The sequence below is a fragment of the Macrobrachium rosenbergii genome, chromosome 49 (genome assembly GCF_040412425.1).
Source record: "Macrobrachium rosenbergii isolate ZJJX-2024 chromosome 49, ASM4041242v1, whole genome shotgun sequence".
Classification (NCBI taxonomy): Eukaryota; Metazoa; Arthropoda; class Malacostraca; order Decapoda; family Palaemonidae; genus Macrobrachium; species Macrobrachium rosenbergii.
This window is the reverse complement of record NC_089789.1, coordinates 4,176,905-4,191,841: the sequence shown is the minus strand read 5'-3', so window position 1 is coordinate 4,191,841 and position 14,937 is coordinate 4,176,905. Positions and strand designations below refer to the sequence as shown.

The 14,937-nt window shown below is 36.2% G+C and overlaps 1 long non-coding RNA gene across 1 annotated transcript; it reads right to left on the bottom strand.

Moving 5' to 3' along the window:
* Window positions 1–575: 575 nt before the first annotated feature.
* Window positions 576–13,348, bottom strand: LOC136832027 (uncharacterized). Its single transcript, XR_010851022.1, has 2 exons — window positions 13,124–13,348; window positions 576–3,242 (listed from the first exon to the last, which is right to left on the bottom strand). It is a non-coding gene; the product is annotated as an uncharacterized lncRNA (long non-coding RNA).
* Window positions 13,349–14,937: the final 1,589 nt, after the last annotated feature.

Below are 14,937 nucleotides of genomic sequence, written 5' to 3'. Positions count from 1 at the left end.
TGTTTAAAACCCTGTCATTCTCATATATTTTCACAAGAGACTTGAACAAACTTCTCAGTTTTATCCCTAATCAGGACCGCTGTTTTTAAAGAGCCCTTTTTAGGGGTGTCCATCTTCTCTTAAGCATTCCTCTCCATGTCCCTAGCAATTCCGTTTCCATGATCTGCAACATGTCACTCCATCATCTCCCCTCTTCATCAGGTGCCAAAACTATCTTAATTGACTTTTTAGCCTTCTTTGACACTTCAGTAACTTTTACTGGTCATCGGATGTATTTATTTCTTATCCTACCTCTTCTCGTCACTCACTCATACAACTGAGCATCCACATAAAAGTACCTGGGCACGATAACAGATGCAGTGGATTATATGGATACAGAGGTTAAGAATGGGTGGGCTAGAAACGGCACTACTGAAGAAAATAGAAAAGTTAGATGTGGCTGAAATATTTACTTCTCCCTACGTCCACATTTCTAATAATTTTAGTTCTTTTTTAACAGCACATGGAACAGTTTTTTGTCATATTAAACTCACCATTTCTTCTCATATGTTTTGGAAAGTAAGGTCTAAAAATCATTTTGTTTATCTTATATTAGTATATTATTTGTAGCGTGTCCTGCCTTTGTAAATATACTGCAGGATATCAGATATCTTTACAGAATGGTGCTTGCAGTGAAACCATATGAAATTTACTACCACTCATCACTAACATATCTTAATTTATTAGATTACTTAAAAACAAATTAACTCTGAACTACTTAGTACAGGCAATAAATAATTTACAAGTCACCATTCGAGTCATAACAAATAAATATGGTAATATGCTATACAGTATTATCTTCCAGATCAGGGACAGTCAATCATTCATTTACAGAATATCAATTACTTACAATGCGAGTAAAATTATTAAAATTATATTAAATTATATGAGAGACATATGAGATGAACTGAAAATTAACACAAGAATGAGATTTCACCTTGTCCAATTACCTGAATCTTTATATAAGCTTTGCCATACAATTCCTCTGGCATCTAAGCTAAATATGACAGTATACAAAGGAAAAGTATGTATTTACAATTTTCTGTACAGTATATAACAAATGTTCGTCCTGCTTTAACCCTAAAACATTACACATTACTTGAACCTTAATCTGCTTTCATGAGGTCCAATTCCCCACAAAAGGAATGATGTACGGTTTTCAAAATACAAAAAACAATCTTTACCACAATATAGTTCCTAACAAGTAAGGCTTCAGCCCTCCTTGAAAGGAGTTTGGCACACCTCAACTTGGCACCTACGGAACATTCCTCTCAAAATCAGCTTCAAGTACTTGTGCAACAAATTAGAGTTGGCCATGCATTACTCCTGTTCCCACAACTCCCAACGGTCCTTCCAGGCAAACAATGTGATATATTTGCCTCCAAATATTCACAAGCCATTACAACTACACTTATCCGTACCTTAACAAACAGTTTTCTCTAAGCTCAGGAGAAAATTGGTATAGTACTACTTTCAACTGCAAACTTAAACACTCCACCGACCATGGTTAAGTTCAAGTATTTTAACATTCTGACCTAATGACCATGCGGGACGGGTAATACTGTACACAAGCCAACACTTAAACTATCTAAATCTTGCTTGTATCTCACAAAACCTTCACTTTTGGTTGTTTTGCAAACTCAAATATGTTCATATTACATGCTAACATCATATATAATTCACATATAATGACAACAGTTTTCATACAAAGTAAAAAAAGCAGAGTCTACAGGACCAAAACTTCTTTTTAGTATTGATGAACTGAGGTTAACGGAAGTGCGCAGTAACAATGACCAAACCTAGTGATTCCAAACTTGGCCTAAACAGTTGTTTGTTTGGTTGCATCAAAAAGTAATTTTTTCTGAGATTTGATTAACTGTGTTTGGAAGCAGATAAGCAATACAACCTGCACAGATTTAAAAGTATTCAAACGTTAAACTAAGCATTTTAGCTACTAGTAACGAGCGTTAGGCCCACATTAGGTCTTAGTGGATTCAAATATGCAATGAACAAGGAAATAAAACAACACAACAAAAAGGTTCTTAATAACAGGTAGAACATTCTTAATCAGAAAAAAGGTTCTTAATAACAGGCAGAGCATGCTTATTCAGAAAATAGCTCTGATTAAGAACATTAGTAATAAGGAAAACAGTTAACCTAAATCAGCAGAGAACCAACACCAAACCATTAATACTGTAAACGAGTCAGCAAATATTAAGAGTACATAATGCTAAGACATGAAACATTAGGGATATATAAAATGGATGGTGAAAAAAAAAAATGCCTTCTGCTTGCTGAAGACCCATCTGCTGCTTTAAGGTTGCTGAGTCCTCAATGCTGCATGCAATTTTGCAGCAACGAGCTGCTCATATGAAAAAAACATTGTATAGGTCACATATATCTGGTTGCATCAAACCTTAAGAACATCTCAATATTCACAATAGAAATGGCAGATTTTAACCAGACTTGCCAATAATTTAAGGGGTAATTGGAATAACAACCCATGGAATAAAATGCAAGGTGGTATCTATAACAACAATGATTATGAATTCTGGCAGCAAAAGGGGTTTGTAAATTACCCCCACTCGAAGATTTGGTACATTACTTTGAATATAATGTCACATGACAACTTGGAATGTTAAGTCAGATAAACAACAAAAAACAAACTTGAGCAGAAAGACTGTACTTCACAGCAATCTGTGTACTTTACTATTATAAAATAATTTCTTCAAAATATCTTTAAAAGAAATGTGTATCTATAAATGAAAACAAAACAGACAGATTACCCAATAATAATTAATATAAAGAGCATTTCACTCATGACAGAAGACTTGCCCTGAAAAAAGAAGGGGATATACGAAGCTATCTATATTTTCTGGACAGTTTTGGTCAAGCCAATAACTATTGAAAAAAAAAAACAAATAAATAAAAAACAAATGTCAAAGGATGTAATCATGCTGGTCCAGGAGGTGGTAGGTGATGAGATGCCATGATCTGATGACAGAAGACCCCCTTCTGGATACCGGTAATGTAGCATTACATAACCCAGTGTCAGCTCCCCTCTTGACTTTGTCGACAAACTATTACTGCAAGTGAAGTCAAACTCTTGCTCAGATATGTATGGTGTAAGTTTCTGTGGAATATTGCTGAAGCCTGATACCCCCTCTCTACTTTTTTTATTTTTGTAACCGACCTGTAAATATCTGCAAGAGTGAAAATACATTAAAATCAATGTTATTTCTTATAGGACATTTAATAATAACCCATGGAAATTAAAATGAAATCTTTCTACCAACACATAAATCCTAAACAAACGGGCAACAAAATCCTTATACCTCCAGGGTTTATACTGTATTTCACTTCCGTAACATTCACACCAAATTAACCTCTGTTCATTTAATAACACTCATCAGTGCATAATTTTGATTCCATACCACCATCATCATCTTCATAAACAATTTTACATCAGATTTTTCCCTAATGAGATTTGCTGGGCGTGAGTCCTCTCCATGTTGTTCTGGTCTCGTGTACTTTTGTCATCCATTTACCCAATGAAGTCATGAATATCTTAGATTTAGAAGTGTGTCTTTGAACCGCTCTTATTTTACCATGACAATGCCTTTCTGCATGAAGGTTAGATAATGAGTAAAGCATCCTGTGGTTTCTTCAAGATCTTCATGAATCTTTTCCTTCATTTGTCCTTCACGTGTACTGTAATGTACTGATATAACTCATAACAGGTACTAGACATGACAAACTCTGGTCAGCTAGAGTTCTTTTTATTTGCAATAGTAGAAAACTACCTACCTGAAGACTTCCCATTTATTTACTGGCTGACTGGGCATGTCAGTTTCATGTTTTTAATGATGTGTCAAGATACGTTTATAATCAACTTAATAGAACAAGCTATTGAAGTCACCGGCATGTGCCTTTGATAAAGACTTTTATCAAGGTTGGGAGTGTGATAAACAGGAATCAGCAGAGACAACTGACATTTGGTTAATGATGCCCCACACTTAATTAATCGTATATTTTTTATAAACCCCAGTATTAGCACATATTTATCCCATCGACAGCGTGTTCATCTACACCTAACACATACAGTCTATTTTTGTGTGAAATAGTACCACTGGGGAAATCTTATAAAGGCCTTTTTCAGTTAGCTGCACGTCATGAGTTCCAAAGTTGTTTATCTCTGACAACAGCAGAACTTTCTCTCAGACTTCTATAAAAAAAGACCTCTTTATCTGTAGTAGTTAAAAAAAATCATCATCACATGTGGGTCAGTGTAAGGTAAGATTAATCCATTAAGTTGTCAAACCACAATTACTACTGGGAGTAGAGATGTAAACTAGATAATGAACACAATGACTACAAGAAGTTTAAGTCACGTAGGGAAGCTTACTTAAGAGCTGTAGGTTAACCTGCTTCTGGAAGTGTTGAAACTACTTCAGGACAACCTGGAAACACTCAGTAATAATGATCCTTCTTCACTCTCCCTTTCTGCTATAGTCCTTGTGTCAGCACTTGTCTTCACACTTTAATGTAGTACTGTACTCTGGTTAACCTGTTGTTACAGTACTCTCACTATGTCTTACGGGGAGGGTTGACATATTTTATCATTAATGCCAATTTTTTTTTATTACTGTCAAAATTTGATATTAATTTCTGTTGGAAATGGGTAGTTAAATCATTATGCACACCCCACATTCTAACAATACATGGGGGGTAATCACATTCTGGAGTTGAAAGTAGGACATGCCTGTACTGCTTTAATACTATGTTCATTTTCGTCAAAAATTAAAATACTAGACCCATAATATCCTATAAGTATTGAAGGGGGAAGGGCACAGTGGGCGAACAGGATTTTCGGTGAGGAAAACACAAAATGAGTGAAACCCAAAAGCTGTTTTTAACCTAACCTAACCTAGTGCACCAGGTCACTTACATGGCCAGGGGCTTGGCATCCCCTGGACCTCCAACAACCTAAAAAAAAACTGTGAATGAAAACAATAGGGTTGCTCCCTAACCTAACCAGTCGTGCAGGTTCCTTACCTGGCTGGTGGGTAACTGAGGTGTTGGTTTTGCTGTACCTTTTACCCACCCCAGCCTAACCTGGGGCACAGTAAATTATAATTAACAGGGCTGAAACCTAAGCTAACCTAACCTGGGGCACCATGTCCTTATTGGTTGGAAGACTTGGCATCTGAACACCTCCCCTAAAACTTACATAACCTTGGTCACCTGGTCTTTGCTTACACCTAGTACCACTTCAAGAAAGTTTATTAAAGCTTGACTTGATCAGATTCTGAACTAGCAAAAGTACCGTCTTTGTAAGCCTATTTCACTCTTGTATTTTTCCCGCCGAAAACCCTGCCCTCCCACTGTAGTACCTCATAAATGTAGGATATAAGTGGTTCTGGTATACTTAAATTGGTAATTTGTTACAAAATGAACGTCAGAAACATTCAAAACAAACACCAAGATTTAAATAAGCCAAATAATCCAAAGAACAAAGTTACAGCTTGCACCAAAGGAGACATGACTAAGAACAGATGTCAGTTTTTCAAGCAGCGACTGAAATCGAAAATCCAACTTATTTAGAGTATCAGGTGAAACTTAAAACAAGAAAATTAATCTGGTTTCAACAAAGTCCTCGCACCCACATTTTTTGGTGAAAATAACGTTATCATTTCCTTTTAAACCATTATGGAATTTTGGACTTGAAATAAAATTTTCTTATATTTTAATGTGGGCTCCGAACGTTTCTAACACTGGTCTTTTGGACAAACTGGTACCTTTAGTGATAGTGAACACCTTATAATCCACAATTTGGGGGACCAACATGGGAGAACTGAGTTTCTGAGTCGGGGTTACATACAAATTGAGTTACTTACAAGGATCTTAATCTCTCCGATAGTTCTCATTCAGATTAAGGTAAATTTAAGGAATGATGTCACATCAATATCAAGCACTCGCTTAGATGCTCTAGGCTAGGTTCATTAGGTTAGGTTGGGGGGTCCTGGGGTGGGCACTGGCATACCAGCTAGGTATCGACCTGGTCCTCCAACTGGATATAAAGGTGGGGTTCACTATCTCTAAAAGTCCTTATTTGGTAAAACATAGGAAAATATTTCCCATTCCACAATGCAATAAATGTAAAAAAAAATGTTTACCAAAAAAAAAAATTACATTAGCCATCCTTACCCACAATGCACTGAGACAAAATGGAATATAATCGGGAGGCCGCTGTTCTTTCTTCTACATAAAGTTACCCCTATGCTTAGGACTAATTTTCTTTATTACTTTTTTATATCGTTTTCTTTCTTTTCTATGGGTAACAATACGAGAATCTCTTGCGGTCATGTGAGTTGCGTCTGTAATCTCGGAAAACATAATAAACGTTGCAATTTCACAGAGTACAAACAAGACCATTCGTTCCAGTAAGTTTTTTTGGGCGATGCCTTTGTTTTTATATATATTTCACTTTATATCTAAATAAAGAGATGGTAAGACAGGAAACAAATTAAGTAGCGTTAAAGTCTACATTCTTCTTATAACATGATCATTTAACCGACGATCATATACTATACAAAGTACGTTATAATGCACTTGTAGCAGATATTCTGAAATCATCTCCTACCTTACAGGATATATATATATATATATATATATATATATATATATATATATATATATATATATATACAGTATATATGAGAAGGTATTAGTGTTATACCGGCACAGGTGTTGTCTAGTTTTATTAATTGGTTCCTTACTGAATGAATGTACAGAATCTTCAGAAGTTGTTATTGGCTGGCGCAGGAAGCCTAATGTGTGAATTTCTACGCACAGACAAAGACAAAACAGAATTGTGTTTCGGACATCTATGCTTGTCGACAGACAAGCAGATGAAGAACATAATATGTGTAAAATGATAAAACACATATCAGTCGAAAGGCCAAGAAATTCCACATATGGACATTTGCATGAGATTCGAGACAGATTCATGAATACAGTGTAGTAGCATAATATATGTGAAAATGGCGAGACGTTTGGCGTCTTCACAAGCAGAAACCTACATACAGTTTGATGCAGAAGACTCGGTGGAACATTACGAGTACATGATAGAATGCTTGCATGGTAATGCAAGTAGTGGTGATTGTACATGAATCGAGACAACAATGGTTGGAGAGAAATAGACAGGAATACTGTATGGTAGAAGCTGCGTTCCTTCGAGCGATCGCCGCTGACGCAAGGGAGGAGAGAGAGAGAGAGAGCGGGATGCTTTGTCTTGTTTTGTCCGATGGCTGACTCACACGAACATGTGCCCATAGCACCGCCATGCGGTCACTTACAATACCGCCCCCACCCCCAAAGCAAGGTCCCGATAACGGAAATCGTCTTGCTGACAATCTGAATGGGCGCGAAGGGCTTGGGCTTTGGGCGGGCAGCAGGGTGAAGGGCGACCCCGGTCAGCAGGAACTCGAGGAGGACAGCAGCGGGCTGAAGGATGACGTCGGCTGATCCTTCGGTAGCTAGCTCGAGGGGGACGCCAGCAGGCTGAAGGATGACGTCGGCTGGTCCTTCGTTGGTCAGCTCGTCCGGTACGAGTTCGGGGGCAGCGTCAGGCTTCCTGGAGGAGGCGTCCAGGGCTCCGGTGGTGGGGTGGGTCATCTCGGTGGGTCGGACATCTACTGAAGGCTCGGGAACGACTGAAGGCTGAGTCGAGGAGGCACCGAAGGGTTCGTTGGCGCATGGGTCGTCATCGTGGGTCGGACGTCTACCATCGGCTCCTTCGGGTCACTCCAGGGTCACCAGTGTGAGGAAGGTATTGAGTGACATACTGGCTGGGTGTTGTCTAGTTTATTGGTGGTTCCTTACTGAATGAATGTGCAGTTGTTGTTGTTTCAGATTTAGCTGGCCTTGTTCCAGCACGGGCTCTTGCTCCCAGAGGAGCCTGTAACTCTATGTTGATGAGTCTGTGAGATGGTTAGGTTATGAATGTACAGAATCTTCTAAGTTGTTATTGGCTGGTGCGAGCCGCAATGTAGTTTCTACGCACAGACAAGATGAAACAGAGATTATGTTTCGGACATCTGTGCTTGTCGACAGGCAAACAGATGGCGATTGTGAGAGACATAATAAACGTACAATGATAAAACATATATCAATGGAAAGGCCAGAAAATTCCACATATGGACATTTGCATGAGATTCGAGACAGATTAATGAATACAATGCAGTAGCATAATATATGTGAAATGGCGAGACGTTTGGTGTCTTCACAAACAGAAACATACATACAGTTTGAGACATTGGTGGAACATTATGAGTATATGATCGGAATGCTTGCATGGCAATGCAAGTAGTGGTGATTGTATATGGATCGAGACAACAATGGTTAGAGGGAAACAGATAGGAATATTGTATGGTAGAAGTTGTGTTCCTTTGAGCAATCGCCGCTGACACACGGGAGGGAGAGAGAAAGCGGGATGCCCATAGGACCACCATGCGGTTCCTTACACACACACACACACACACACACACACACACATATATATATATATATATATATATATATATATATATATATATATATATATATATATATATATATATACATTGTCATGAAACATTACCAAGCACCTGGTTATACAAAACTAATCACAGAATTCAAAATTTACCTCACTTCAGCCAGATACCTGAACTGTCATAACAATAAAAATTATGACTGAGTATTCTAAAGGTAACAGTGATCCCTTAAAAAAGCTCAATAATCATGTGAAAAATCAAACTAAGTTTATCAAAACAACTGTGAGGTACTGACAGTTAAACAAGAAATATACTAGAGTAAAAGGGGATCACTCCATCAAACAACTTTAACGGTTTCCCTGGTCTTAATTCACTTCAGCAAAATTAAGGGGAGCATTTGACGAAAAAATCGAAAAATCAAAATTTTCTGAGATATTTTATATATGGCATCATACATATCCTGACTATCTTCTCAGAAAGTTTTATTAAAAAATTCGCCATAGTTTAGGAGTTATAAACAAAAACAGTAACCCTATCATAGAAAAATTACATTTTTCGTATAATGTAATGATAATGTCAGTATATCGGTAGTAATTTCCTTTTAGCTATGAAATAATAATATCTAAATGCGTTATATGGCAACCCTGTGGACCTAGTGCGCATCCAGCGAAAACCAGGAATCGCAAGGCAGGCGGTGGCGTCAGACAGTCAGTCAGTAGCAGCTCAGAGCTTCACTAAGTAAGCGTCGCACTGCCCAACCTGAGCTGTGTTTTGACACTAAGCTTTCTAGCTTCATTTAGCGAAGTTATATTACTTTGCAAGTCTATTGTTATATATTTTTGGCATAAATATGTCATAAAAACATCAAACTGTGTAACAGCAAGCAAATAAATACACAGAGAAGCAAAAAATATCGTATATCTCAAAACTAAAGTTATCGACATTCAAACTGCATCTCCTCCATAACGAATGCACCGATCTCAATGAAACAAAAAGCAAACAAAAGCTAAATAAATTGTCTACAAACAAATAGAGTTTTTTCATTTGTCCCTCGAATTTTGGGAAATTTTTCCAAAACATCAATCCGAGATTTCAAAAACGAAAAATATTCATAAAAAAAAGAAAAAAAATTGAAAAAAAAACGCTCCCTTACTTTGTTCTAATATATAATATCTGTCTACCACGTAAATTTGAGCTCTTAGTTTGCAAAAGTTATGGAGGAGATGCATTTTGAAAAATTTTGGGGGTGGGGTTACCAGCTAATGGGGGGCGGAAGACGAAAATTATGTTTACAGTCCTTTGCCCTATACAAAAAATAAACCCAGGCACAAAAATTTGAAACTGATTCATTAAAAAAACACGGGAGTTATTAGCGAAAAACGATTTTATCAAGCGCTCCTCATATCGTTATAGAACTTTGAAGGCCGATATCTCAAAACTAAAGTTATCGACATTCAAACTGCATCTCCTCCATAACGAATGCACCGATCTCAATGAAACAAAAAGCAAATGAAAGCTAAATAAATTGTCTACAAACAAAGAGAGAGTTTTTTTTCATTTTGTCCCTCGAAAATTTTTGGGGAATTTTTTTCCAAAAAATCAATCGAAGTTTTTTCAAAAAACGAAAAATATTCTTTAAAAAAAAAGAAAAAAAAATTGAAAAAAAACGCTCTCTTACTTTGTTCTAATATACAATATCTGTCTACCACGTAAATTGAGCTCTTAGTTTGCAGAGTTATGGAGGAGATGCATTTGAAAGAATTGTGGGGTTAGGGTTAAACTAATAGTAGGGCGAAAAGTATGGTTACCAGTCCTTTGCCTATACAAAAATAAACCCAGGCACAAAATTTGAAACTGATTCATTAAAACACGGGAGTTATTAGCGAAAAACGATTTTATCAGCGCTCCCCTTAAAGGAACAAAACATATTTATCACTTTGCCTTATACACACAATTAATCCTATTCACTGGTGGTCAATAAATGAAACACTGTTTTTTAATAATTTCAAGTACAAAAATTGATTGTTAAATTCAAAATTTATAATCAGAATTCACGATCTGAAAAATTTACTGTTACTTGAAAACAACATAAAAATTTTATTAATTCTTGAGTTAAATTATTAAACAAAACTAAATCACAAAAACTTTAATTTACCAAGAATTGAATTAATCAAGCAAATTTAAACTATCAAAAATTGTCCAAGATTTGAAAGAAAATCTTAATCGTGAAAAATTAAATCAAGTATGCAATGTTAAATTATAAAAGAATTATTTAAATGCTAAGTAAATAAATGTTAAATCTTAATACCTGTAAAATGTGAAAAATCAAGAGATTGCAAACACAAGAACACACAAGATTACACAAAAGATTTATCAACAATAATTTCACTTAGGCAAAAATTCTCTTAATATACCTTATTATACCATGGTAATAATAAGTAAAATTCACTCTACCTTACACAAGCTTGTGAGAACCTGTGTAAAATCACTTGCACCTGCTTTAGATTTACAAAACACACTTTACTTTTTTGTTAGAGCGCCATTACTTTTCCTATGATCAGATCTCAAAAGCTAATGTGCTTTCCAATGACACAAATATAATACGTTAAAATGACTCTCTTTAAAGAGAAGAGAGAGAGAGAGAGAGAGAGAGAGGGAACCAAACTGATCGGTCTCAAAAATCAGAATGAGTAAATCTGAGGATTCAGTATGAAATGAAACAGTCATATGATGTCATTAAGGCATTTTGGGAAGGAGATACCAGTTTTCTAGAAGGAGGAAGGTGATGTCACTTCCAGCAAAACTTTTTGAAAGCAATCGGGACAGAGCAATGCAATCTTAAACATGACACACCTGCCATGAGCTTCAGTGCAATACTTGTTCGCATTTCTCAAAAGTACACGTCATTTACCAGAAAATCGTATGGAATGCATTTAACATAGTGAAATCATTAGTTTTCTCTTGCATGAGACAAAGCTTTTACAGAAATCTTGAAATGATCAAAACAGACTGTAGTTGGCTAATTATGACTGGCATGTTTTAAGAACAAAACAAAAAACTCGAATTGGTTTCCAGAATGGAGCAGCAATTGTTATTCACAACCTGTCAGTGCTTTACCTTAACTGGTGACAGATGGCACATCTGGTCTAAAACTTAATTTCTCTTACGTTACTACACTAGTATCAAGAAAGATATTATTAATTCTAAATTATGCTGTTATGTTATCTAAATCATTAACTCTTTTGAGATCTGACATTACACTACATACGACATTTCAACAATTATTCTTATTACACATAACACATGATAAACAGAAGAGTAAATATATCAAAACTATAGGATATACATATTACAAGGTAACATCATGAATAAAATATATATATATATATATATATATATATATATATATATATATATATATATGTATATATCGTGCCCGTTTCTTTCCTCTCGGACGTGACACTAAAGTAGCGTGTCGGGAGTAGTGGCGTGCAGTAATTATTGTTAAGTAGGAACAAGCGATTCTTTAAAACAATTAACTAAATTCCAAAAAACTTAAGGTTAGGGGGAAAATGATTAATTGCTCCTGTTTCTGGTTTATTCGCACTTATTGTCTTGCAGTTTCCACCCTATAGTTTCTACTGGTTCGAGACTTAGAATATTGGATTGAGAGACTTAACACATTTGATTAAGGGGACTAATGTTCTAAGAGTCAATCACGCATTAACACACTTCTTCTCGCGCTGTCTTTCGGTTCCTTTCCTGCTTCCTCTCAGTTAGGAACTCTTTTCTGCTCTCTCTCTCTCTCTCTCTTTCCGCTCTTATCAACTCTGTTCTTTTCTGTGTGTTTCTCCTTATATCCCCTATTTTCCCCTTGTGTCAACCATGACGTTATATTCTGGGCAGGTACTGTGTTTCTGAGGCACCTCCTCCACTTGCTTCATTCCAACTCTTGGAGGTGTGTTTTAAGGAATTCCTGTTGGTTATTGGGTATTGGCTCCTTGTAGGACGCCTTTAGGTCTCTGGCATTGATGGCATTTGATTGGCAAATCATCTGACCTGACCTGTGAAAGTGGCTTATTTTCTTGGACTCTCCTTTGAAGGCAAGGGGGTGAAGGGTGTCTTCCATGCTCTGCTTCCGGTTGTCCCCTCATAGGACTCTTTGGTTTTGGCCAGATGCGACTTCTCTTAGCGCCTCGTTAGTACTTGTGTGTTCTTGAAGTTGCGGTTGGTGACTTGTTGTGACAGGAGGAAAGATTTATGTGAGATTATGGTCCCTTCTACAGACCCAATAGAAATACGATATTTCCACTTTGAAAAAATGCGTTTTCTCTGTTCTCTCGATATATAAATTATATATATATATATATATATATATATATATATATTGGGGAAACGAAGTTGGGAATTTACGAACAGCTGATCTGTATCCCCTAAATTTAATTATCTGCAAAGGAGGTACGTTTGCATAAATATTCCTTTATGCTAGTGTTGAATATAAATATATAAATACAAAAAGATGACCAGAACAAACAAATATATGTACTCACTCTTTTACTGTAATTCTCCTAGCATGAAATTAAGCTGCTGTAGGAAGATGGTGTATCTTCTGAAGTAGAATTCAAAGGATATCAAAACTTTTCGTAATCCTTTTTTTTTTCTAAAAGTGTGGTTCTGTGCTTACTGTTGTTGTTTTACTGTAGGTTAAAGCCTGCACTACACTGGCGTGAGCTCTTGCTCCTAGAGCAGCCTGTACGTGAAATTGAAACCTGTGAAAGAGAAGAGAATACTTGGTCAGGCAGGAAAAAAAAGGGTAGGTAAGATTGAAATTCTTTTGAACCTCATGGTACCAAGCAGTGAGAAAGGAAAAGAAAATAATAAAAAAAGTCTTGTTAGAGAAATGAAAGGCCAGAAACGTGAAAAGATATATTTTTCGTATGAGAAAAAGGACAGAGTCCAATGAAAATATTTATTAAAGTTCGAGAGTTAGGATTATGTGGAAAACAGAGGAACTATGGTTTAGCTCAGGGGCGTCATTTAGCGAGGGCTGGAGGGCCAACTGCCCCTCCAAACTTAAGTCCCCCTCCCCAAATCCAACTTGGCCCCCGTCACCCGCCAAAGCACCAAGAAGTCACAGCATGTGGCTTTCCATTATTCCTACCGAAATTCAAATGTGTCATCACATTTGACTTATAAAGTATACTTTCATTAAAATGTAAAAAAAAGTCGTTTTCTTTTTACTGTAAATGTGCAATCATAAATATATGAAATTTCTCGGAAATATTACGTTTCTTGATCCTTATCTGTCTACTAGCTACCAGTGATGATGAGATAAATAAACAGTAATAATAATAATAATATTCTTTATTGCAGCTCTGGGCCATATACATAGAATATACAAATACAATACACACAATCTAGATACATAAGATAACATGATAAAAATAATAATCGGCAGTCTCCACACACTTGCTGAAGAAGTAGAAAAAACAGAATTCTTAATAATGGTAATGACGGTAATTATATGGAGAATAATAGTAAAAATAATATATTAAAAATGATAACAACTAAAAATACAGATTGCAGACGATTAATTTCCATCTGGTGACCTTAGGTGGTTACAGAAGTCAGGCCAAGAAGACTAAATATGAATATTGAAAATTGCAAAACTCTACAATATTAATCACAGTAGTAATAAAAAGTAAAAATACCAAGAATAACAAGAAACGTAGAAAAATAATAATAATAATAATAATAATATTAATAATAATAATAATAATATAATAATAATAATGACAGATTTCTGGAGATGACACTTCATAATTGCAAAAATAGAGAATAAGACATTTAAGCACAGACGCCTCATTATTTCATCTTTCCCATAGTTTAGATATTCTTCTTGCCTAACTGCTTAGGGAGCCGAAGGTGTACGGCAGTACATTACCCCATTTGACACAGAATTGCTGTGTGGAGAACCAGCAGTATAAAATACCAATTAGATATAGAGGTGTGCCTTGTTTGTGCAGCTTCGGGTAGTTTACGCTGTCAAATGCTTTTCTCACATCTACAAAACATAGGAAAACAGGAGAGGCTGATGATATGTAATAGCTCAGCAATGCTTTCAGGATGTAGATGCAGGTGTCGGTTGAGTGGTTTGCTTTAAAGCCGAACTGGTTGTCAGTAGTGTGTAGAAAGGGGAGAAGCCTCACTAGGAGAACGGACTCAATTATCTTCGACGCGTTTGTAGTAATTGCAATTGGGCGATAATTGCCAGGGTAAGCTGCATCCTTTAGCTTGGGAGTATATCATTTTTGCTAAAATACCTTGCTCATGTGGCTTCAAAAAGCACATAAAATAGCTCAAA